The sequence below is a fragment of the Carcharhinus amblyrhynchos genome, chromosome 13, assembly GCF_965287045.1.
Source record: "Carcharhinus amblyrhynchos chromosome 13, sCarAmb.v2.hapA, whole genome shotgun sequence".
Classification (NCBI taxonomy): domain Eukaryota; kingdom Metazoa; phylum Chordata; class Chondrichthyes; order Carcharhiniformes; family Carcharhinidae; genus Carcharhinus; species Carcharhinus amblyrhynchos.
Genome location: NC_137336.1, coordinates 13,558,187 through 13,582,967, shown reverse-complemented (window position 1 = coordinate 13,582,967; position 24,781 = coordinate 13,558,187). Strand labels below are relative to the sequence as shown.

The window sequence follows — 24,781 nt, the reverse complement described above, 5'->3', positions numbered from 1 at the left end:
CTCCCAAAGTATATGACCTCAGATTTTTCAGGGTTAAAACCCATCTGCCACTTATCTGCACGTTTGACCATCCCATCTATATCTTCCTGTAGCCCAAGACGCTCAACCTCATTGTTGACCACCTGGCCAAGGCATTGGTGAGACTGCACCTGGACTATTGTGTACAGTTTTGGTCCCGTTATTTGAGGCAAGATATAGTGGCATTGAAGGCAGCTCAGACGATGTTCACTAGATTGATTCCAGAGATGAAGAGTTTGTCATATGAAGAGAGATTAAACAGTTTAGGCCTATACTCTGGAATTTAGAAGAATGAGGGGAGATCAAATTGAGGTATACAAGATGATAAAAGGTATGGATAAAGTAAACATGGACTGGATACTTCCTCTTGTGGGGCATTCTGGGATGAGATAAGGAGTAGCAAATTTAAAACAGAGTTGAGGAGAAACTATTTCTCCCAAATTGTTGTGAGTCTGTGGAATTTGCTACCCCAAAGTGAGGTGGATGCTGGGACAATGAGTAAATTTAAGGCAGAGTTAGACAGATTTTTAATTGGTAATGGATTGAAGGGTTATGGGGAGAAGGCAGGAAAATGGGAATGGGGAGCACATCAGCCATGATCGACTGCTCCATGGCGGAGCAGACTCAATGGGCTGAATGGCCTATTTCTGCTCCTATATCTTACGAGCTCATGAACTGCAATCTTTGTGTCATCCACAAACTTACTAATCCAAACCCTATGCCATCTATGTTGTTTATATAAATGATGAATAATAAGGGGCCCAGCATGGATCCCTTTGATACGTCGCTAGACACTAGTTTCCAGTCACTGACACAGCTTTCTGTTATCATCCTCTATGTGCAACAACTAATCTAACTTTGAATCCACCTCCTCAAATTATCTTGTATCCTATGTTCATTTGCCTTCTTTATAAGTCTCCCACGTCAGAGACTGTGCTAAAATCCATATGAACTACATCGACTGCACTAATCTCATCTACACACTTGGTCACCCCCTCAGAAAATTGAATCAAATTTGTTAGGCATAACCTCCCTCTGTCAAAGCCATGCTGACCATCCCTGGTCAAACCTCAAGTGGAGATGGATTCTCTCCTTCAGAATTTTTTCCAATTGTTTCCCACCACTGATGTGAGACTCACTGGTCTGTAGCTCCCTGGCTTATCTTTACAATGGTAGCCATGATGTGGAGATAGTAGCATTGGACTGGGGTAAGTACAGCAAGAGGTCTTACAACACCAGGTTAAAGTCCAACAGGTTTATGTGGTAGCACAAGCCACAAGCTTTCAGAGCGCTGCTCCTTCATCAGGTGAGTGGGAGTCACGTTCACAAAAAGGACATACAAAGGCACAAACTAAATTTACAAAATAATGATTGGAATGCAAGTCTTTACAAGTAATCAAGTCTTAAGATACAGACAATGTGAGTGGAGAAAGAGTTAAGCATAGGTTAAAAAGATGTATTGTCTCCAGCCAGGACAGTTGCAAGCCCAGGCAAGTCATGGGGGTTACAGATAGGGTGACATGAACAACTATCCCGGTTGAGGCCGTCCTCATGTGTGCAGAAGTTGGCTATCAGTTTCTGCTCAGCGATTCTGTGTTGTGTGTTGTGAAGGCCGCCTTGAAGAACTCTTTCCCGACAATCAGAGGCTGAATGCCCGTGACTGCTGAAGTGTTCCCCAACAGGAAGAGAACACTCCTGCCTGGTGATCGTCGAGTGGTGTTCATTCATCCGTTGTCATAACGTCTGCATGGTCTCCCCAATGTACTGTACCTCGGGACACGCTTCCCTGCGATGTATCAGGTAGACAATGTTGGCCGAGTTGTAAGAGTATGTACTGTGTACCTGGTGGATGGTGTTCTCACGTGAGATGATGGCATCCGTGTTGATGATACCTTTAAGACTTGATTACCTGTAAAGACTCACATTCCAACCATTATCTTGTAAATTGAGTTTGTGCCTTTATATGCCCTGTTTGTGAATATGACTCCCACTCATCTGATGAAGGAGCTTGTGGCTTGTGCTACCAAATAAACCTGTTGGACTTTAAACTGGTGTTGTGAGACTTTTTACTGTGCTTATTTTTACAACCCTTCTTAAGTAGTGGAAACACATTAGCTGTTCTCCAGTCCTCTGGCACATCTCCATGACAAGACAGGAATTAAAAATTTGTGTCAGAGCCCCAGTCATCAACTCCCACAGCAGCTTGGAACACAATTCATCCAGACCTGCACATTTATCTACTTTTAAGACTGTAAACACCTCCAATATTCCTTTGTCAATTTGCTCAAGAACCTCGCAGTCTCTCTCCCTGAGTTCCATAACTTCATCCTTATTCTCTTGGGTGAAGCCAAATATTCAGTAGTCATCAATTTGAATCTTTTCTCATGGCACATTTGGGATTTTCATGGCACACAAATGTGCTGTGGCACACTGATTGGAAACCATTGATGTTACATCCTGGTGATGTACCCACTGCTGCCACTGTGTGTCAGTGGTTGAAGCTGACGGGTTGGGAGCTGATCAAACAGGCTACTTTGTCTTTGTTGTGTACATGCAATTGTTTGTGACCGATCTGCCAACAAGGAAAAAGGATTTCTGAAGTCCCACACCATGGGTTAATTAAGCAAACAAATGTAGCTTTATTTACAAAATGTTGACTGATTGTAGTCCAATGTGGAAGAGAGGTAAAAACCCACGAATATGTCTGGTGATGTCACAGCACATCATATGTCTAATCAGACAATACATTGCTTTACAGGACATAACATCCCTTTCCTTTTATTTTAGAATGACTACAAACTTTTAAACTTTAATGATTATCCACTATGAACTTCAGTTCATCAGAGTATTATTATCTGCATAGGTACAATTAAAATGAAAATCTTTTTGATGGACATCAGTTTTGTTTTGATAAGATATAATGTTCCGGAGTCTGATCCACAGTAGCCTGTTGCTCCCGAGTATCAGGTACTTCATCTTGTGAAGTTGATTCATTGTCAGCTTCCAGAGAGGTTGGTTGTTCTACTGGAGTAGAACCTGAACTTAGCTCTGTAGTTATCTTTGGTTCAGGGATTTCACAATCTTGGATGTCTGATGTAAGGCTTTCTGATACTGTTTCTGCTAATTTGGAGTGAGGGTTTGATCTGTGTGTCTCTGCCACATCCTCTCATCATATATAGGAAATTGGGCCTGTCTTAGAATGGGTACCTATTTCTTACTTGTAAAATAGTTTGTCACTAAAATTCTTTCTCCTTGTTTAAATTCTTCAGTCTTGATATTTGTTCACAGTGAGTATACTTGTGTTTGTTGTTGTTGCTCTACTATCGTAGTAGAACCTAGAACCTAGAATATAGAAAACTACAGCACAAACAGGCCCTTCGGCCCACAAGTTGTGCTGATCATATCCCTACCTACTAGGCCTATCTATAACCCTCAATCCCATTAATTCCCATGTACTCATCCAGAAGTCTCTTAAAAGACCCCAACAAGTTTGCCTCCACCACCACCGACGGCAGCTGATTCCATTCACCCACCACCCTCTGAGTGAAAAACTTACCCCGACATCTTCTCGAAACCTACTCCCCAGCACCTTAAACCTGTGTCCTCTCGTAGCGACCATTTCAGCCCTGGGAAATAGCCTCTGAGAATCCACCCTGTCTATACCTCTCAACATCTTATAAACCTCTATCAGGTCACCTCTCATCTTTCGTCTCTCCAGGGAGAAAACACCAAGCTCCCTCAACCTATCCTCATAAGGCATGCCACTCAATCCAGGCAACAACCTTGTAAATCTCCTCTGCACCCTTTCAATAGCTTCCACATCTTTCTTATAATGAGGCGACCAGAACTGCGCACAGTACTCCAAGTGGGGTCTGACTAGGGTCTTATAAAGCTGCAGCATTATCTCTCAACTCCTAAACTCAACCCCTCAATTGGTGAAGAGATTACGTATTCTATATTCTACAGCATGACTGACATTGCCCCACTTTCATTTTTCTTTGTGCATCAGGTACCGGCCACTAAAATTAGGTTTGTGTGAGGTCTATCAACCATACTACCCCTGGATGCCCTTCTGCAGTTGATCCAGGATCAATCGATGGATGGTCACCCTGATGCCCATTGCAATACTGCATTTTGGACAGTTAATTCAAGTCCCTTCACTATATAAGGTCTGAATTCAGGATTCTTCTTTTGTTTCTCCAATGATATTCTTCTTTAAACCTTTACCTTTGCGCCTGAGGTGATGTTCCTGGGATATTCTCTATCTAGGTGAAGTATAATACGGTGACGCAGTTGTCTTGTGATTCAGTTTTTTCCTGAAGTTGCAATCTCGATAAGACATCTGTGTTGGCATATTGTTCTATTCTCCTATATTTGATTTAATAATTATGCATTGATACTATTAACATCCATCTTTATAAATGACTTATGGCTAATGGGGGAATGTGGTTCCTATTTTCAAGAAAGGGAACAGGGATAGCCCGGGAAATTACCGACCGGTGAGTCTGACCTCAGTGGTTGGTAAGCTGATGGAGAGGCTTCTGAGGGACAAGATTTATGAGCATTTGGAGAGGTTTAGCATGATCAGAAATAGTCAGCATGGTTTTGTCAAGGGCAGGTCGTGCCTTACGAGCCTAGCTGAGTTCTTCGAAAATGTGACTGAACACATTGACGAAGGAAGAGCAGTGGACGTGATGTACATGGACTTCAGCAAGGCGTTTGATAAGGTCCCCCATGCAAGACTTCTTGAGAAGGTGAGAGGGCATGGGATCCAAGGGGCTTTGGCCTTGTGGATCCAGAACTGGCTTGCCTGCAGAAGGCAGAGAATGGTTGTGGATGGGTCTTTTTCTGCATGGAGGTTGGTCACCAGTGGAGTGCCCCAGGGATCTGTTCTAGGACCCTTGCTGTTTGTCATTTTCATAAATGACCTAGATGAGGAAGTGGAGGTATGGGTTAGTAAGTTCGCTGATGACACGAAGGTCGGTGGTGTTGTGGATGATCTGGAAGGATGTCAGAAGTTGCAGCAGGACATAAATAGGATGCAAGACTGGGCAGAGAAGTGGCAGATGGACTTCAACGCGGATAAATGTGTAGTGGTCCATTTTGGCAGGACCAATGGGATGAACGAGTACACTATCAAGGGCAGGAGTCTTAGCAGTGTTGAAGAGCAGAAGGATCTTGGGGTCTGGGTCCACAGGACTCTTAAATCGGCCTCGCAGGTGGAGGATGTGGTCAAGAAGGCGTATGGTGTACTGGCCTTCACTAATCGAGGGATTGAGTTTAGGAGTCGGGAGGTAATGCTGCAACTTTATAAGTCCCTTGTCAGGCCCCACTTGGAGTACTGTGCGCAGTTCTGGTTGCCTCACTATAGGAAGGACGTGGAAGCTATTGAAAGGGTGCAGAGGAGATTTACAAGGATGTTGCCTGGATTGGGAGACATGCCTTATGAAGATAGGTTGAGGGAGCTGGGACTCTTCTCCCTGGAGAGGCGCAAGTTGAGAGGTGACCTGATAGAGGTTTATAAAATGTTGAGAGGAATAGATAGGGTGGATTCTCAGAGGCTATTTCCCCGGGTTGAAATGGTCGCTACGAGAGGACACAGATTTAAGGTGCAGGGAAGCAAGTACAGAGGTGATGTTAGAGGTAAGTTTTTCACTCAGAGGGTGGTGAGTGAATGGAATTGGCTGCCGTCAGTGGTGGTGGAGGCGAACTCGCTGGGGTCTTTTAAAAGACTTCTGGATGAGTATATGGGATTTAATGGGATTGGGGGTTATAGATAGATCTATGGATTGGTAGGTATTGATGTGATCGGCGCAACTTGTGGGCCAAAGGGCCTGTTTGTGCTGTAGTGTTCTATGTTCTATGTTCTATTCCCTGGTAGAGACCAAAATAGTTGTTAACAGCCTGTGGTCAATCAGCAAAGTAAATTGTCTGCCATACAAGTATTGGTGAAATTATTTAATGCCAAAAAGTATGCTGAGCACTTCTTTCTCAGATTGTGCATAATTTTATTCTGCGCTTGTGCTGCAAACACTGTTGGCTGTTCCTCTCCAGTTGCCATAATGTGAAATACAGCAGAACCCACCCTGTAGGCTGTTGTATCACAGGCTAGTTAAATTTTCAACTCTGGGTGAAAGTGGACCAATAATTTGGATTGCTTGAGCATGTCTTTAACTCCTTTGTGTGCATTTTCGCACCCCTTTGTTTAGTCCCAATAAAGTATGAAGTGGCTTTAGTAGTGTTGCAAGGTTTGGGATGAACTTCCTACAATAATTGATTGGAACTAAAAATAATTGCAGCTGTGGCATATTCTATGGTCTTGGTGCATCTGGGATCGCTGTCATTTTCTTCGGTTCTTTGTGGAGGCCATCCTTGTCTATTACGTGATCTGGATAATTGATGAATGATCTCCAGTGTTTCCTCCAAATTTTTAAATATTCCTGACAGTTCTGCTTGAGATTGGAATATTGGATAACACAAGATACCATTGATGCCACTTAAAATTTGGTCCATTAATTTCTGGAATATGGCCACAGCCGATGTTACTATGAACAGTAGGCGCTTATATTGGAATAATCTGTTGCAACTCAATTGTTACCCTCATCTGGAGGAATGCTTGGGATGACTGACAGCCAGTCTAATGAATAGGCCATCCATTAGCGGCAAGAGATACTGGTCAATGCACAGTACTGGATTTATTGTCCTCTTAAAGTCCCTGCAGATATGTACAGAACCATCAGCTTTAATAACTAGAACAATTGCGGTTGCCCATGGGTTACCTCAACAAGCCAAGTTGTTGCCTGATTGAAGTCTAACATGGATGAGAGATAAAACCCCATGCATGCCTCTGATGATGACACAGCACATCATGTGACTAATCACACAGCGATTCATTGTTTTACAATACATAAGAATCTCAGATGATGACGAGCCTCTTGAATGTTGCTGGAGGTGCACTTATCCAGGCAAGTGAAGAATATTCCATCTTGTGGATGGGAGATAGGTTTTAGGGAGTGAAGAGGTGAGTTAGTTGATCTGACCTGCCCTTTTAGCCATATTATTTATATGGAAATGGTAATGTTTTTGAATGTCACAGGAGAATGTTTAAATTCTCTTTTTGGAGGCGGTCATTCCCTTGCACTATGTGGCATGATTTTTTTTAAAAATTCTTTCATGGGATGTGGGTGTTGCTGGCTGGGCTAGCATTTGTTGCCTGTGCCTAATTACCCTTTAACTGAGTGTCTTGCTGGGCCATGTCAGAGTTAAGAGTCAATCATATTGCTGTGATCTGGAGTCACAAGTAGTCCAGACCAGGTAAGGATGGCAGGTTCCCTTCCCTAAAGGGCATTAGTGAACAGATGAGTTTTTTGACAATCAGTAATGGTTTCATGATCATCGTTTGACTTTTAATTCCAGATTTTTATTGAATTCAAATTCCACCATCTGCCTTGATGGGATTCGAAACCTTGTCCCCAGAGTATTGTCCTCTGGGCTACTAGGTCAATGAAAATACCACTACCTTAACAAAGTCTGCTTTATCCTGCTTTTATTTTTATAGTGTCCAAAAAGACTTTACAAACAATGATGCACTTTTGAAGTATGATCACTTGCTTGTTGTGGGTAGATATAACTGTTGATTAGTCAACAGTGAGGGCTCACAAGCAACAATCAGTTAAATATCTACTAACCTGCTTGTAAAATAGTGTTTGCTTGATCTAAAATATGTTTTGCAATTGACACCTCTTCAGTAGAGGAAATACTCCATTATGCATTTCTGAGAAAAGGTAGGTGGTACGTGGTTGACAACAAAGTATTGCTGTAAATAGAAATAGGTCTTGTAGACGGTACAGACTGTTAAAGAGAAAAGTGCATATTTTTAAGCATGGCCTGTTTCTCTGAATTTCCTAACTTGTGAACCAGTCATAATGAGATGAGTGACTTTTCCTCCTCTTTGTACCTAGCAGCACTGCTCCAAGCTTCCACCACTCGCTGTGTTACTGCCTCTATGTCTGATCTGCATCTCCTTCTCCACTCGGACCCTTCTGTGTCAGTTTAATCAAATCAGAACTCGATGCTGAAGAAAATATGTTCTGAAATTCTTGGTGACTTGTTGATATTTGTTTCTAAATGAAGCCGAAGATGTCAATGCTTCCATACTTCAAGGGCAGCTTCAGAGTTTATTTGAAACAGGAGTTTTATCTGAATGTTGCTGGAATTAGATTCGAGAAGGATAATAGCGAATAGAACATCACAAAGCCCTTTCGAAAAATGTTATCAATCAATGTTTGACTCTGAACTAAGAGGGAGGCTTAAGGACAGTTAACCAAAAACTTGAACAAAGGAATAAGTTTAATGGAGCATTGTAAAGGAGGAGAGAAAGACAGAGGGGTTTAGAAAAGAAACTCCTGGACTGAGGACAGAAATAGCTGATGATAAATGCAGGGCATGTGCAAGATATTAGAATTGGAAGAATGGACAGATCTTGAAGGTTTCTAGTACTGGAGAAGGTTAGAGTTAGGAATGAGGCCATGAAGGAATTTGAAACAAGGATGAGAAGTCTAAAATTCCTGGACTGGAAGCACGGGGAGTGATGGATGAACAAGGCTTGATGTGAGCTAAGATATGGATACATGAGATTTTGATGAGCATAAGTTTATGTAGAGAGGAAGATGGGGCCCCAAACACAATATCATTATTGACAGCCTCCACAAGACCATTGGAAGCTGAATTTAGATGTCAAAAAGGGAAAACAGAAGATAAGCTAAAATTAGATGGGTATCAGGTGATATTATGCAGGTGGAAGTGGGTTGTATTTGTGATGGTATGGATATATGTTTGGAAACTTATCTCGAAATCAAACACAACACCAAGGTTGTGATTTTCTTTCATTTCTGACAGTCACCAGGAAGAGATGGAAACAATGACAAAGAACTAGAGTTTGTGCTGGGGATCAAAGACAATGATCTGGATTTTTGTGGAGTTACAGAGAGGCGGTGCTCGACAGACTGGAGGGGCTGATTGTGGACAAGTCCCCAGGATCGGATGGAATACATCCGAGGGTTCTGAAAGAAATGGCGGAGGTGATAGTGGATGCCTTGGTGGTTATTTTCCAGACGTCGCTGGATTCCGGGGAAGTGCCGGAAGATTGGAAAATGGCTAATGTTACGCCGTTGTTTAAGAAGGGTGCCAGGCAAAAGGCAGGGAATTATAGGCCGGTTAGTTTAACGTCTGTTGTAGGTAAAATGTTAGAATCCGTCATCAAGGAGGAAATTGCGAGGCATCTTGAGGGGAATTGCTTGATAGAGCAGACGCAGCGCGGTTTCGTTAAAGGGAAGTCGTGTCTGACAAATTTACTGGAGTTCTATGAGGATGTGCCTAGGGCGGTGGATAGAGGAGAGCCGGTGGATGTGGTCTTTCTTGATTTTCAGAAGGCGTTTGACAAGGTACCTCACAAGAGGTTATTGCAGAAGGTCAGGGGACATGGAGTTGGGAGTAGGGTGTTAGCGTGGATAGAGGATTGGTTGTCAAATAGGAGGCAGAGAGTGGGGGTCAGTGGGTGCTATTCGGATTGGCGGTTGGTGACTAGTGGAGTGCCCCAGGGGTCGGTGCTGGGGCCTCAGCTATTTACCATTTATATAGATGATCTGGTGGAGGGAACCGAGTGTATGGTGTCGAAATTTGCTGATGACACCAAGATTGGTGGAACGGCAAATTGTGCGGAGGGTGTGGAGAGTCTACAGAAGGACCTAGATAGGCTGGGCGAATGGGCCAGGAACTGGTAAATGGAATTTAATGTTGGCAAGTGCGAGGTGGTCCACTTTGGTAGGAATAATGGTAAGAAGGATTATTACTTACGTGGAGAAAAACTGCAGCAGGCGACGGTGCAGAGGGACCTCGGGGTCCTTGTGCATGAGTTGCAAAAACACAGCTTGCAGGTGCAACAGGTGGTCAGGAAGGCGAATGGGATGCTGGCCTTCATAGCGAGGGGGATTGAATATAAAAGTAGGGAGGTCTTGCTGCGGCTGTATAGGGCATTGGTGAGGCCGCAGCTGGAGTACTGTGTGCAGTTTTGGTCGCCGCACTTACGCAAGGATATTTTGGCCTTGGAGGGAGTGCAGAGGAGGTTTACTAGGCTGATACCGGAGTTGAGGGGGTTGAGCTATGAGGAGAGGCTGAATAAACTAGGCTTGTACTCGTTAGAGTTTAGAAGAATGAGGGGAGATCTCATTGAGACGTATAAGATGATGAATGGGATGGATAGGATAGAGGTGGAGAGACTCTTCCTGCTCAGAAAGGACAGTAGGACTAGGGGGCACAGCCTCAAGATAAAGGGGGGGCGGTTTAGAATGGAGTTGAGGAAGAATTTCTTCACTCAAAGGGTGGTGAATCTCTGGAATTCTCTGCCCGTTGAGGTGGTGGAGGCTACCTCGCTAAATATTTTTAAGAAACGGTTTGATGGGTTTTTGATAAGAGAGGGGATTAAGGGTTATGGGGAGAGGGTGGGAAAGTGGAACTGAGCCACGACAGATCAGCCATGATCTTATTGAATGGCGGGGCAGGCTCGAAGGGCTAGATGGCCTACTCTTGCTCCTATTTCTTCTGTTCTTATGTACAGAGATGCCATAGGGTTTTAGAAATGTTGGGTGGGACCCAAATTCATAAATGTCATCTCACTTTCGGCAGATCTTTTTTCTTGCCACATTTTGGAAACCCAAACTCAGCATGGAATTGGAGTGGCAATTTTTTTAGGTATATCCTACGTTCTGGTCGGGTAAATAATGTTTGGAGAACCTATAAGCTGTGATTTTTTAAAAATCTCCAGCCCTTGACATATTAAAAATAGACAGCCTATGTCAATAAGAGTTGAAAAAGATCTGTTCTAGATGCCCTAGTAGCTGCTTTTTCACATTACCACAAGGGCTAGCATTATGTCATCAGTAATGTCTGACAGCTTTCAACAAATTATCATTAGCATAATATTTTTTTACAAGGGATTAAGTAATTGAGGTGATTCAAATATTTGAAGGTAGTTTAGGCTTCACTGTTTTCCATAACTTATCATGAACACAATTTGCTTTTTTAAAGGATTAAGTAGTTGAGGTGATTTAACTGGCTTTCATGCATGGAAGCTGTTTCAAAAGTCATTCAATAAATCATTCTACCATTATTTTATTGTGTTTCAACTTGATTCCTAAGGTCCATCTATGGTGGATTCTGGGTAAGGTAGTATGGAGTGTGTAAGGGGAAAGGTTAGTGAGTGCATTGGAATGATCATCATGAATTTGACATGACGACAGTAAGAGAATTGGAATGGATGAGGGGCATGGAATTGCATGGAAGTTCGAATAGCTGTTGTGTGTGGGGGCCATGGGTTGTCATGTATTACTATGGATGGAGCAGTTTTGATTTGTGGTGGTGTGCAGTGGCAGGTCTAGCCACATCCCAAAATCCTCCCCCACCCAGGACCAAAGATACTATACCAACACATATCTTTCCACCCACCCCAAGGTTCCTCATACCCCCCCACAATGCCCATCCATGCCCCCACCATTTGGGTGAGTCCCTCCCAGAGCAGGTGCAACTGGACACAAGACCATTGGAAGCTGAATTCAGATTCCAACACCCACTACTGATTCTGGAGTGAAAATCTAGGCCAATGCTGTGCTTCTCCCTACGTCCAGTCACACAGAAAATTTTAATGTTGGACAAGCTGAGTGGGAAATCAAAGGTGGTGGGATGATGGAAAGAGTTGATAGATAGGTAGGAATGTGGAACACACCTTTATGTTTTTGGGTGATTTCACCAAGACATAGCATATAGATAAGAAATAGAAGGAAGATCAATGATAAATCCTTGTGGTTCTCCATATACACAGGAGAGAGGAGAATGTGATTGCAGATGATTTTCTGGTTGAGATGAAATAGGTAAGAATGGAACAACACCAATGACGTCTGAACCCTGAGCTGTAATGGAAGAGGAAGTATACTTGATCTGTAGGCTGACAAGAAACACTTCAACATCAACATCAACACCTTGCTGCAGAGTAACGAAAGAGTACCTCACTTTATGTATTACTGCGTCGGGGACTTTGCTATTCAGTCTCTGGACTTCTGCATCTTTCCCACAAGGTAGGAAATTTTACGGGAAATATACTTTTGTTTTTAAGGGTTAATTTAAATCTGGTTTATAGAACTGAGTGCAATGTTCAAAGATCTTGGCTGGAATTCTTTGGCCATTAATGCCTGTTGTTACCACCAGGAAGAATGGAAAATTGAGTGCTCAGCTAAATCTCCAATCACTGCAGTGGGACCAGGGAAGCCTATCCACGGGCAAGGTCAGAGAATTCCAGCCCTTATTCCTTTTCTTAATCTTTCATTTTATCAACCAGTGTGCAGCATGGTGGCACGGTGGCCTCACAGCACCAGGGATCTGAGTTTGATTCCTGACTTGGGTCACTACCTGTGCAGAATCTGCACGTTCTCCCCATGTCTGCATGGGTTTTCTCCAGATGCTGTGCCAGAGCCCAAAAGCCATGCTAGTTAGGTGCATTGACCATGCCATGCCAAATTCTTCTTCAGTGTACCCAAACACACCCTGGAGTGTGGTGACTCGGGGATTTTCACGGTAACTTCATTGCAGTGTCAGTCTAAGATATTTGTGTCATTACTTGTGTCACAAATAAATAAGCTTTAAAAAAATTTTAAAACAAAGTAAAGGCAGTAGAAAGGCTAAAGAGGAGGTTTAGCAGGGTGTTACCAGGGACTTGGGATCTCAGTTATGAGCACAGTTGGGAATAAAGTAGGCCTGTTCTCCTTTGAACTGATATGGTTAAGAGGTGATCTAATGCAAGATGATGAACGATGATGATAGAGGGAAAAGGAAAATAATATTTCCTCTTGAAATTTGTTAAACAAATAAATATTAATGATTCAAAATCATTGGAGATGCACTGAATATTTTTCGCTGAGATTTGACAGCATAAATGTGAGATGATGCATTTTGGTAGATTGAACCAGGACAGGGCGTACTCAATTAATGGTAGGGCACTGGGGAGAGTTACAGAACAAAGTGATCTAGGAGTACATGTTCTTTGGTCCTTGAAAGTGGAATCACAGGTGGACAGAATGGGAAGAAGGTACTCAGCATCCTTGGTTTCATTGGTCAGAACATTGAATACAGGAGTTGGGACATCTTGTTGAAGTTGTACGAGACATTGGTAAGGCCACACTTGGAATACTGTTTACAGTTCTAATCACCCTATTATAGAAAGGATGTTATTAAACTAGAAAGAGTGCAGAAAAGATTTACTAGGATGCTACCAGAAATTGATAGTTTGAGTTCTGACGAGAGGCTGGGTAGACTTGGACTTTTTTCTCTGGAGCGTAGAAGTCTGAGAGGTGATCTTATAGAGATCTATAAATAATGAGGGGCACAGATCAGCTAGATAGTCAATATCTTTTCCCAAAGGTAGGGGAGTCTAAAATAGAGGGCATAGATTTAAGGTGATAGGGGAGAGATACAAAAGTGTCCAGAGGGGCAATCTTTCCAAACAGAGGGTGGTGAGTATCTGGAACAAGCTGCCAGAGGTAGTAGTAGAGGTGGGTACAATTTCATCTTTTAAAAAGCATTTAGATAGTTACATGGACACGATGGGTAAAAAGGGATATGGGCTAAATACAGACGATTGGGATTAGCTTAGGGGTTTAAAAAAAAGAGCAACATGGATAAGTTGGGCTGAAGGGCCTGTTTCTATGCTGTAAACCTCTATGACTCTATCAGTTATTCTCTAGCTGAAGAGTTGGCGGAAGTTGATTTTACAGTCACATAAAGTTGAATTAGACAGATACTCAAAAATGAGGTGTTTGCAGGGTTACAGAAACATTTTGGGGATACAAGACCAACATATCAGGTGGGACTTTCCAGCCTCATTTGCCGCAAAACCGGAAAATCCCACGCGAGGTCAATGGACCTTTCCATGGTCCGCCCCTTGCCTGCTCCAATTCCCGTGGCGGGTGGGATGATAAAATTCCAGCCATCTCCTTCAAACAGCCAGTACAATATGATGGGTTGAATGACCTCCTTTTGTGCTGTATATTTCTATGATCCCATCATTTTATAGAATCGGATCTACCATTGCCTTCTGTTCCTCTTTGGACTAAATAAGGGAATTAGGAATTTAATTAAAATATATAAAAACAAATTACTGCGGATGCTGGAATTTGAAACCCAAAGAAAAAATGCTGGAAAATCTCAGCAGGTCTGGCAGCATCTGTAAGGAGAGAAAAGAGCTGATGTTTCGGGTCCAGATGACCCTTTGTCAAAGCTAAACGGCATAGAAAGTGGGAGATATTTATACTGCAGGGTGAGGGAATGAACAATGAGTCATAGACACAGAAATCAGGGAAAAAGACTGCTAATAGCTGTCCACAAAGACAATAAAGGGTGTGAATGGCTAAATGGCAAAGAAACTGTAAGCTGTGACAGATGAAGATGTTGGTGGGGAGGAGGGGGGAAGCTGGGACAGAGATAAAATGTAGAAAAGGGGAAGTGGGGGAAGAAAAGGTGAGGGAAGGGGGATAAAGTAGAGGAAAAGAGTGGGGGAAGGAGAAAAATGAAGGAAGACAATAAAGAAATAAAAGATAGAGAATAGTAAAAGAATAAAATAGAATGAAAACAAAGGAATTTAACTATTTTGTTTTCTAGCCTTTTTCATGAAACCTGAAGAGGGAGGTTTCTCATAATAATTGCCACTGCTATTTTCCACTCTCCAACCCCTTTCTGCTTGTTTGTAGGTTGATTTTTGCCTTTAACTAGAATGGTTTCCCAACTAGCATTTGGTTTTGTTTGAGTTTTTCTTTCTTCTTAATTTCGTTGAAACATCAACTAATTTAGTTGAAATGTCTCCCATAGAAATAGGAAATTAAAGACTGAAAGGATAATATGTGCAGGATGTTACTGCCCTGCCCACCACCGACATTGAAGTGGGAGGGTCACAGACCATGAAAAGTTCTGTTGACCTCGGACAGAATTGTCCGGCCTTGGGATGAGCGCAGCCAGAAAATCCCGCCCAACGAGTGGGGAGGCACCATAATTTTTGTACACATGATTTGTATCCCTTAGTGCAAGCTTGATCACTGTCCCTACTCTTTGTTCAGCTCCTTCAGTGAATATGGTATAAGAGAAAGCAGAAACTCGAAATGACCATCTAATTGGAAAGATGGCAGTTACACCTTACAGTTTTATACATTAAGTTACATAGTTATTATTGTAGGTAAAAGATATATCTGAGACTCGTTATGAGTCAAGGTACAGCAGGTTTATTTCAAAAGCTTTTGGAGAGAGCTGGCACCTAACAGGTTCTCCAGGCCTCTCCCCGAATACAAGTTAAGAGTAGATATTCATACCCCTCCAGTTACATCTGCACTTTCCCAGGCTCCACAGGTTCTCTGTGGCTTGTCCTCCATCGAGTGAACGTTGCTGCTTCACGATTGTCTCAAGGGCACAATTGTCTCAACCTTGCTCCTCTTTCAATCAGCCGGTATCACATCTCAACACCTCTGATTAGCTAACGTCCAAGCTGGCACAAACAAGTTAACAGGCATACAAAGTTACAGGGGCCTGTATAACAATTTTATGTTCGCAGGTACCTGCATACGTATGATATTTCAGTAAATAGTACATAATAAATGTATATGAAGGCATGCATGTAAGCTCCACTACGTTAAACAGAAGTTCATAATATTAAAAGACACAAAATAGATACTAGCTGGGTTAGCCACATTCCTGAACACAATTAGCTGGGAAAAAATCATAAACTGGTGTACAACAGCAGGGACAGCTGCTTCTGTTATCTGTCTTGGTTACACAAAAACAAGTCTTACAATACTCTTTACAAATCTCTGACTATTACAAAGTTCATTAACCCTTTCCTTCTTCATTCCCCCTTTTGATTGGGGGCCAGGCCTAAACATGGCCCCATGACCAATTTAGAGCCTAATGTTACCAGCATAAGGGCCTACCTCTATTCAAAAAAAAAACAAAGGACAACTTGGGGTTCTTTGTGTCCACACAATCAATAGTCATCCGCCCTACCAACAATAAGTTATCTTACAGGAAAATACTAAAGTTCAAGTCCAATATGAGACCTTGACTTAATCCTGCATGACTGGCAAGCCCCCAAGCAGACACTGGCCTTATCTGTGCATCAGTCTCAGTCGTCTTCTGCATAGTCTCATTCTTTGGTCTGGCCTGACACTCTGGCTCTGGTCTTCCTTCCTGCCTTCTCAGGATTTAATCCCTTGTCAAGGTTGCAGCTTATTTGTCTCCATCTTTAAATTGCAGCCTGTTGTTTTAGTTCTTGCCCAATTGTCCAAGAGTGCTCTACAAATCGGCATTTTAGATGCTCGTTTGGCCACAGTCCTCCCTTTGATCCTGAACGTGAAGCATGCTGGATCACAAACTCAGGACCAGTATCTGTCAGGAATTCCCCAGACACCCAACAGTCAAGCAAGGCCCAGGCATTGGCTTGCATAGTGATAATACATTCCTACAATGTACTGACATTCCAGAAGCTATAGGCAACAACATGCTACAAATACAAATAATCACATATTCTAAACACCATTCTAGGTTCAGAGTTACGCGCAGAACAATAATAAATCATTGATATAGAAGCAAAGGGAAATAACATATAAATTTCAATTTTGGAGGGTCATATACCCAAAAGTGCTGAAGAGGTACGTTTAACTCTCCAAAGTATTTGTTATTTAAAAATGATCCAAATTTTGTCACGGTTCCCATTTTAGATTTAAACTTCAAATCACAAGTAGGGGAAGAACATTAAAATATTAAAGCCAACAACAACAAAGACATCTACCACTTTCTGAAACACACACAGACACACATGGAAGCTTCCAACATGCATTCCAAAATAGATTAAGACAGTTGTCTTTATTCTTTTTTCTTCCAAATTGTAATTAAACTCAAAAACAGAAGTAAATTCAAGAAATCTTACACTTAAATTTTAACAGTTTTAACATTTCCTCAGCCCCGTTGAAGTTAAACCAAAGTGTAAAGCATTGCATTTATTGCCCATAATAAATACTCCACAAGAACAAACAGGCTTCAACAACCCCTGCTCTCAATCTAATGCAATCTTACCTGTCTTGGATACACAAAAACAAGTCTTACAATACTCTTTATAAATCTCTAAGTATTACAAAGTTCATTAACCTTGTCCTCCTTCAGTTACCCTTTATCAGTGTTGGAGAGATGGTACAATGTCTCCTGATAAACCAGCCTCTGACCTACTGTGAGCAGCCTCAAGTTAGACATACAGAATTATTTCTGGATATTTATAATCAGAAGGATTACTGCCTATTGACATTTATTTGGATCTTTCAAATGTCAGATAATAATTGGACTCCCATCAGCTTGTCCGATTGATCCTGGATTTGGTCACATGTGTAACTCGCAGCAGTAGATACTTATCTTCATGTCACACTTTTGAATAAGCCAGACCTGGGTCTTGAGCAGATAGCTGAACAATTACATGTGGTTATTTTAAAAGTATGACACAAGATAACTATCTACTGCTATGTGTTACTCACATGACCAAAGTCAGGACTAGGTAAACCTTGAATAACAGTGTGACAATTTTGTTATTGTCCAACATTTTAAAGATTTATTGCAAAATTAGTTTATTTCACTGATCATATATATCTTATTTGTAATTACAAATATACAAATCTCAAATTTCACATAATGTTTAGACAAAGGATCCTAAATGTGAATTCTCAGATATAGCTCAATAACAGATTTACATCAAATTCAGAATAGTGTTGATAGAATCCCACTTTAGGAACCTGAGCATGTGATGTATCTGGGGAGTGATGCATCGTTAGAGATGGTTACCTTTAATTGATAATTTAAACTGATGCATTCTCTGCTGGCTCAGGTAATTTTTAGTGATGTGAGTGCACTGCTCAGAAATAATGGGTATCAGTTGACTCAACAATGAGCCGAACTAACATCCCACCAGCGACAGTCAGCGATCGCAGTTCCCAAGACAATGGACCACATTAAAGTTAGCCCACAGTGTTGCGAGTTGATATCCTTGAATGCCCTTTCACTGGCATTGGCTTGAATGTGTTTGGTTTGACTCAGAAATGATTCTAATATCTTTGCTCCAATTCCAGACTGTATTCACCCCTGGACAGTGTCTTGCTAAATAGGCGGTGTTTTTAAGATGTGGAATTTCCTACCATGGTGCCACTTATGGCTCTGAGGAGCATTAATTGACTGGAAATGCAAACTCTTCTCCTCATTAAGGAAGAAGTTCAACCTCAGCAAACTGCCTGACAACTTGATAGACACACTGCAAGGACTGTGTTCCAGTGGGGAATGAATTTAAGATTTGATGGATAGAATCAAGCTTGAGCTTTTTTGCCTCTGCACACATCCTTGTCAGTGGAGCATATTCCATTCTTGACTTGAATCTAGGATTTGATTTCTAATCACAAACTCAGGACCAGTATCTGTCAGGGATTCCCCAGTCATCCAAAAGTCAAGCAAGGCTCAGGCATTAGCAAGCACAGGATAATACATTCCTACAACATATTGACATTCCATAAGCTACAGGCAAAAAAATGCTACAAATACAAAGGTTCAGAGTTATGCGCAAGACAATAATAAATCATTGATACAGATGCAAAAAGAAATAACATTTAAATTTGGATTTTGGAGGCTCATGTCCCCAAAAGTGCTGAAGAGGTGGGTTTAACTCTCCAAAGTATTTGTTATTTAAAAATGATCCAAATTTGCATAATAAACAGCTTTTGTCGCAGTTACCATTTTAGATTTAAACTTCCACAGTTAAAGCTCAAAATCTATCATCTTTTGGCATATACAAAGTATGTTCATCTATGACCCAATTAACACAATGTAACCAAAATACAAGTTAAAAGTAATTCAAATGATTTTCTACCAGTTTAACAAATTATAGGGGAAACTCCTCCATCATTCTGTCCACTTTACCAACTTATTTATGAATAAATTTGCACAAATGGTTTATTTGTCCCCTTTTAAGCATGTTAACTCCTGTAACCCCAAACAACCAAGTACTAGGAAAAATCCTGTCATCTGTTGTGAAGTCATTGACACTCTCCAAAGCCCTTAGCTTTCCAAAAAAATTAACTCCCAACTTATTAGCATTTACATATATTGAACCAAATGAACTTTACACGTGAACACGAGGATTACCACAGATAAGATTTACTCAGTATAGGAAAGTCACAAAACTAACTGATATTACTTTGTAAAATTATCTCACATTCAAATGATTACATCATAAACTGAGAATATGTTTCAATGCATCCCTCTATGAAACACAAAACCCATACAGACTCTCTTTCTATTATCCGTTATCTGTCAAAATTTAGAATTCAGGCAACGTCCCATTTATAAGTTGGTTATTTTGTGTGCTCAATTTATTCTATCAATTAAACGTCAGAAACTGTAATGATTAATTTGAAAGTTAACAATGAGAAAATCTGAATGAGCCAAACTCTTCAAGTCTCAATTATCACTAGGTTGTGATAAACAATCTTGGAGTCTTGAACTACTAGACTTGTTACTCACAAGCCATCCATTTAAAACAAAACACAAAAAAAACTTTCAGCTTGGAGCCAAATGAATTAACTTAGTCTCAAATGACTTCTTCAAGGCAAATGGTTCCTTCCAAGGTTTAAATCCTTTCTTAACAAAATTTGAACCCAGGATTTTTCAAAATTCAAATTGGTTATTTCAAACTTCAAACTATGTACTTTGATTTTGAAATCTCAATTTACATCCCAATTTTTATTTAAACGCTGTGTCAAACCCACTGTCGTAAAATCACAATTAGGGGAAAAACATTAAAACATTAAAGCCAACAACAACAAAAACAGCCTCACAACCACTTTATTAAACATGCACAGACACGCATGGAAGCTTCCGACATGCATAGATTAAGATAGTCATAGATTAAGACAGTCGTCTTCATTCTTCTTTCTTCCAAATTGTAATTAAACTCCAACACAGAAGTAAGCTCAAGAAATCATACACTTAAATTTTAACAGTTTTAACATTTCCTCAGCCCCTTTGAAGTTAAGCCAAAGTGTAAAGCATTGCATTTATTACCCACAATAAATATTCCACAAGAACAAACAGGCTTCAACAACTCTTGCTGTCAATCTAATGCAATCTTATCTGTCTTGGATACAAGAAAACACATCTTACAATACTCTTTACAAATCTCTAATTGTTACAGAGTTCATTACCCTTTATCAGTGTTTGACAGATGGTACAATGCCTCCACCCTGATAAACCAGTCTCTGACCTACTGTGAGCAGCCTCAAGTTAGACATACAGAATTATTTCTGGATATTTATAATCAGAAGGATTACTGCCAATTGATATTCATTTGGATCTTTTGGATAATAATTGGACTCCCATCTGCTTGTCTGATTGAGCCTGAGTTTGGTCACATCTGTAACCCACAGCAGTAGATACTTATCTTAATGTCACTCTGTTGGATGAGCCAGACCTGGGTCTTGAGCAGATAACTGAACAATTGCCGTGTGATTATTCTAAAAGTGTGATACCAAGATAATTATTTACTGCTATGTGTTACTCACATGACCAAAGTGAGAACCAGATAAACCTTGAGTAACCCTATGACAATTTTGTTATTATCCAACATTTTAAAGATCTATTGCAAAATTAGTTTATTTCACTGATCATATATATTTTATTTGTAATCACAAATATATAAATCTCAAGTTTCACATAGTGTTTAGACAAAGGGTCCTAAATGTGAATTCTCAGATATGGCTCACTAATAAATTTACATCAAATTCAGAATAGTGTTGATGAAATCCCACTTTAGGAACCTGAGCATGTGATGTATTTGGGGAGTGATGCATTGTTAGAAATGGTTACCTTTAATTGGTAATTTAAACTGATGCATTCTCTGCCGGCTCAGGTAGATTTTAGTGATCTGAGTGCACTGTTCCCTGAATTACCATGGGTTAAGATATAATGGGTGTCAGTTGACTCAATAATGAGCCTAACTAACATCCTACCAGCAACAGCCAGCAATCCCAGTTCCCAAGACAATGGACCCCATTAAAGTCAGCCCACAGTATTACAGTTATCCTCGAATACCCTTTCACTGGCATTGGCTTGAATGTGTTCAGTTTGACTCAGAAATGATTCTAATACCTATGCTCCAATTCCAGACTGATTTCACCCCTGAACGGTGTCTTGCTAAAGAGGCAGTGTTTTTAAGATGTGGAATTTCCCACCGTGCAGCCACTTACAGCTCTGAGGAGCATTAATTGACTGGAAATGCAAACTCTTCTCATTGAAGAGGAAGTTCCAGCTCAGAAAACTGCCTGACAACTTGATAGACTCACTACAAGGACCGTGTTCCAGTGAGGGAATGAATTTAAGATTTGATGGACAGGATCAAGCTTCTTGAGCTTTTTTGCCTCTGCTCACATCCTTCCAAGTGGAGCAAATTCCAGTCTTGACTTGAATCCAGGATTTGATTTTGAAGCTTTGGCAATCAGGAGTGAGCCACTGGCCTCAGAACATTGAGCCCTGTTCATGATGTCATTGCATTATGGCTGATTGAGTTGAATTTTGGATCATTAGAATCCTCCCGTTGGGTCACTCAACAGTGAACTGCAGGCACGGGGAGAATGTGCAAACTCCACACAGTCACCCAAGGCCAGACTTGAACCTGAGTTCCTGATGCTGTGAAGCAGCAATGCTAACCACTGTGTCACTGTGCCACCCTTCTTTTTTTTGCCTTCATGGTCTGAAGTGTTGAACATATTAATGGGATATGGCTTAGTTACACTTCATTTTTTTTTCTGCTAGCGTCTTTATATATGTATTGATATCTAAATGTATATTTCTTACAGGGAAAGAGACTGTATTTGCAAAATGAGTCTACAATTTACCTGCAGCAAATTGCCAGCTGCTTTGGTGTTCAGTTTTTTTGTGTTTCTGCTTCCACCCATTTTCACATAAAGTAAGTGACTAATTTCCACCAATCACTCATGTTGTTTCGCTTTAACATTGCGCTTAATGAATTCACACACTTAGTCTTCAGAAATAAATTAATATCTTTATTATTATTTCCTACTCAGCACAAGATGTATAAGTTTGCTTTTCAGATTTCTACAATGGAACAATTTAATAAAATAAAAAAAATTAGAGCTTATTTCTCAGTGTTCAACTCCTTTTCCTGATCTATTTATAAATCTCTCTATCAATTAATTCCAGATTTTTATTGAATTGAAAACTCACTGTCTGCCCTGGTGGGATTTGAACCTAGGAGCACAGAGCATGTCTCTGGATTACTATTCCAGTGACAACATTGCTACGCCATCACTTGTCTCAGGCACATGTTTGTACACTTGTGGTGTTGCATACTGTCCTCATTCTATAACCCAGTTGATTCCAAAATCCAGAAATGCCTTGGCCTCAAATATTTCAGATGGAGAACTTTCAATCAAACTTGAATTATGAATCTGCTTTGGATGGATGAGCAAAAATAGAAGCAATGATTGATGGAGTGTTGTTTCACACCCTGTACGCTTCTGTATCTGGATTTTATATTACATATAATAAGCGGAAGTTAAAAAATAATTGAGGCTAGAGTTTCCTCATAATCTAATTAGAATGTATTTGAATGTAAAAATAGCTGTGAAGGCAGTTTGTGATTAAAACATACTTGGAACAGGGTCCACATATGTCTATCTGAATCACAGGGAAAGGTTGACCTTAAACCGTTCAAATATTGCATTTTTAAGTGACTAGCTTCCTTTGCAGGAATGCAGTGGAGAGGCAGTCTTGACAAGAATCCACACGGTCATCACCTTTGTCTGGAAGGAAGAGAGCATGCTGGGAGATCTCAGGGTCACCTTAATTGTGACCTTCTTCAAGAAAGGAGACCGGTCCGATTGTGGAAATTACAGAGCAATTTCCCTACTTGCTGCCACAGGAAAGGCCATCAGGAGAACACTCCTCAACTGCCTCCTCCCAGTGGTTGAAGAGCTCCTCTCTGAGTCTTGGTGCAGCTGCTCATTAAGACGCGCAATGGACATAAACTTCACTGTGACAAATCCAGGAAAAGTGCAAGGAGCAGCATCAACCTCTGTACATGGCCTTTTTCGATCTCGCGAAAGCCTTGAACTCAATCAACCATGGGGGATTGTGGAACATCCTCCTCTTATTTGGCTGCTGCAGAAATTCATCACCATTCTTGCCTGTTTCAAGATTACATGCAAGCAGTGACCCCTCACCAATGGAACTACCACAGACCCAATAGAAGTGCAAACTTAGGGTCAAAAAGGGCTGCGTTATTGGACCAATGCTCTTCTCCATCTTCCTCACAGCAACACACCAGCCCATCACCTTGAAGCTCCCCGTAGGAGTGGAGCTAACCTATCGGACAACTGGGAAACTGGTCAACCTCTGAAGCCTCCAGGCCAGAACCAAGACCATTCCAACTTCTGGCATTGGGCTGCAGAGCGCAAATGACACCTGTGTGTGCGCATGCTGAGGCCAAACTATAAGCCTCATCAACACGTTCATTGAGGCATATGAGAGAATGGGTCTCGGAATAAACATCCGGAAAACAAAGGTTCTGTACCAGCCTGCTCCGGCAAGATCCCCAGTGAGCCCATGGAAAACGTGAATCATTTCCCATACCTCGGGAGCCTCCTCTTGTCACAAACATACCTCAGATATGAAATCCAACATCTACTTCAATGCACCAGTGGTGTCTTGAGACATCTGAGTAACAATGTTTGAAGACTGAGACTTCAAATCAAGCAGCAAGCTCATGGTCCACAGAGCAGCTATAGTTCTCGCCCTCAAGTATGTATCAGAAGCATGGACAATGTACAGCAGTCGACTCAGGTCACTGGAGAGATATCATCAACATTGCCCCTCCAAAATGCTGCAAATCCACTGGCAGGATGAGCATATTAATGCAAGCGTACTCTCCCAGGCCAATATCCCCAGTTTCATGGTACTGGTCATCATTGACCAGCTGTGATAGATGGGCCACATTGTCCACATGTCCAACACAAGACTCCTGAAACAAGGTATGGGAAATCCACTTTGAGCATCAGAAGGTGGAGCATGTGGAGGCCAAGTATAAATAGCTGAAAGACGGCACAGAATCCAGAGGGTGGAATTTTACCAGCACATCTACCCGAAGTTAGTATGATCCCGCCCGAGGCCAACAGAGAATACCATTCTCTGAGCCTTGCCCGCCCCCGGAATCAGGGCAGTGTACCGATAAAATTCCAGCAAGAGTGTCCCACCTCATCAAGCATCACTTGCTAAACCTGTGGCAGACTCTGCAGCTCCAGGTTTAGACTATGCTGCCACTGCAGAGACCATCCCCTCGGAGTGGAAGCAGTCATCCTCCGCCCTGTGGGACTGCCAAAGAAGAAGCATTTTTAATTGACTGGCTCCCTCTACAGGAATTCAGCATAAAGTGCACTTTGAAATGCTTTCCAACAAAAGATTTCCTGGTAATATGAAAGCAAAAAGCAAATTACTGTGGATGCTGGAATCCAAAACAATAGAAAATGCTGGAAAATCTCAGAAGGTCTGGCAGCATCTGTGGGGAGAGAACAGAGCTAACGTTTTGAAACTGGATGCATCTGTCCTAGGGAAAAAGTTAGAAGCCATTATTAAA

General features: G+C 41.4%; 1 long non-coding RNA gene across 1 annotated transcript in view; it reads left to right on the top strand.

Moving 5' to 3' along the window:
• The window catches only part of LOC145351725 (uncharacterized), a 41,202-nt gene extending 19,112 nt beyond the window's left edge, over nt 1–22,090 (top strand). The window contains exon 3 of the long non-coding RNA XR_013888443.1: nt 21,987–22,090. This is a non-coding gene — a long non-coding RNA (uncharacterized LOC145351725). The remainder of the gene's footprint in view (nt 1–21,986) is intronic.
• Nucleotides 22,091–24,781: the final 2,691 nt, after the last annotated feature.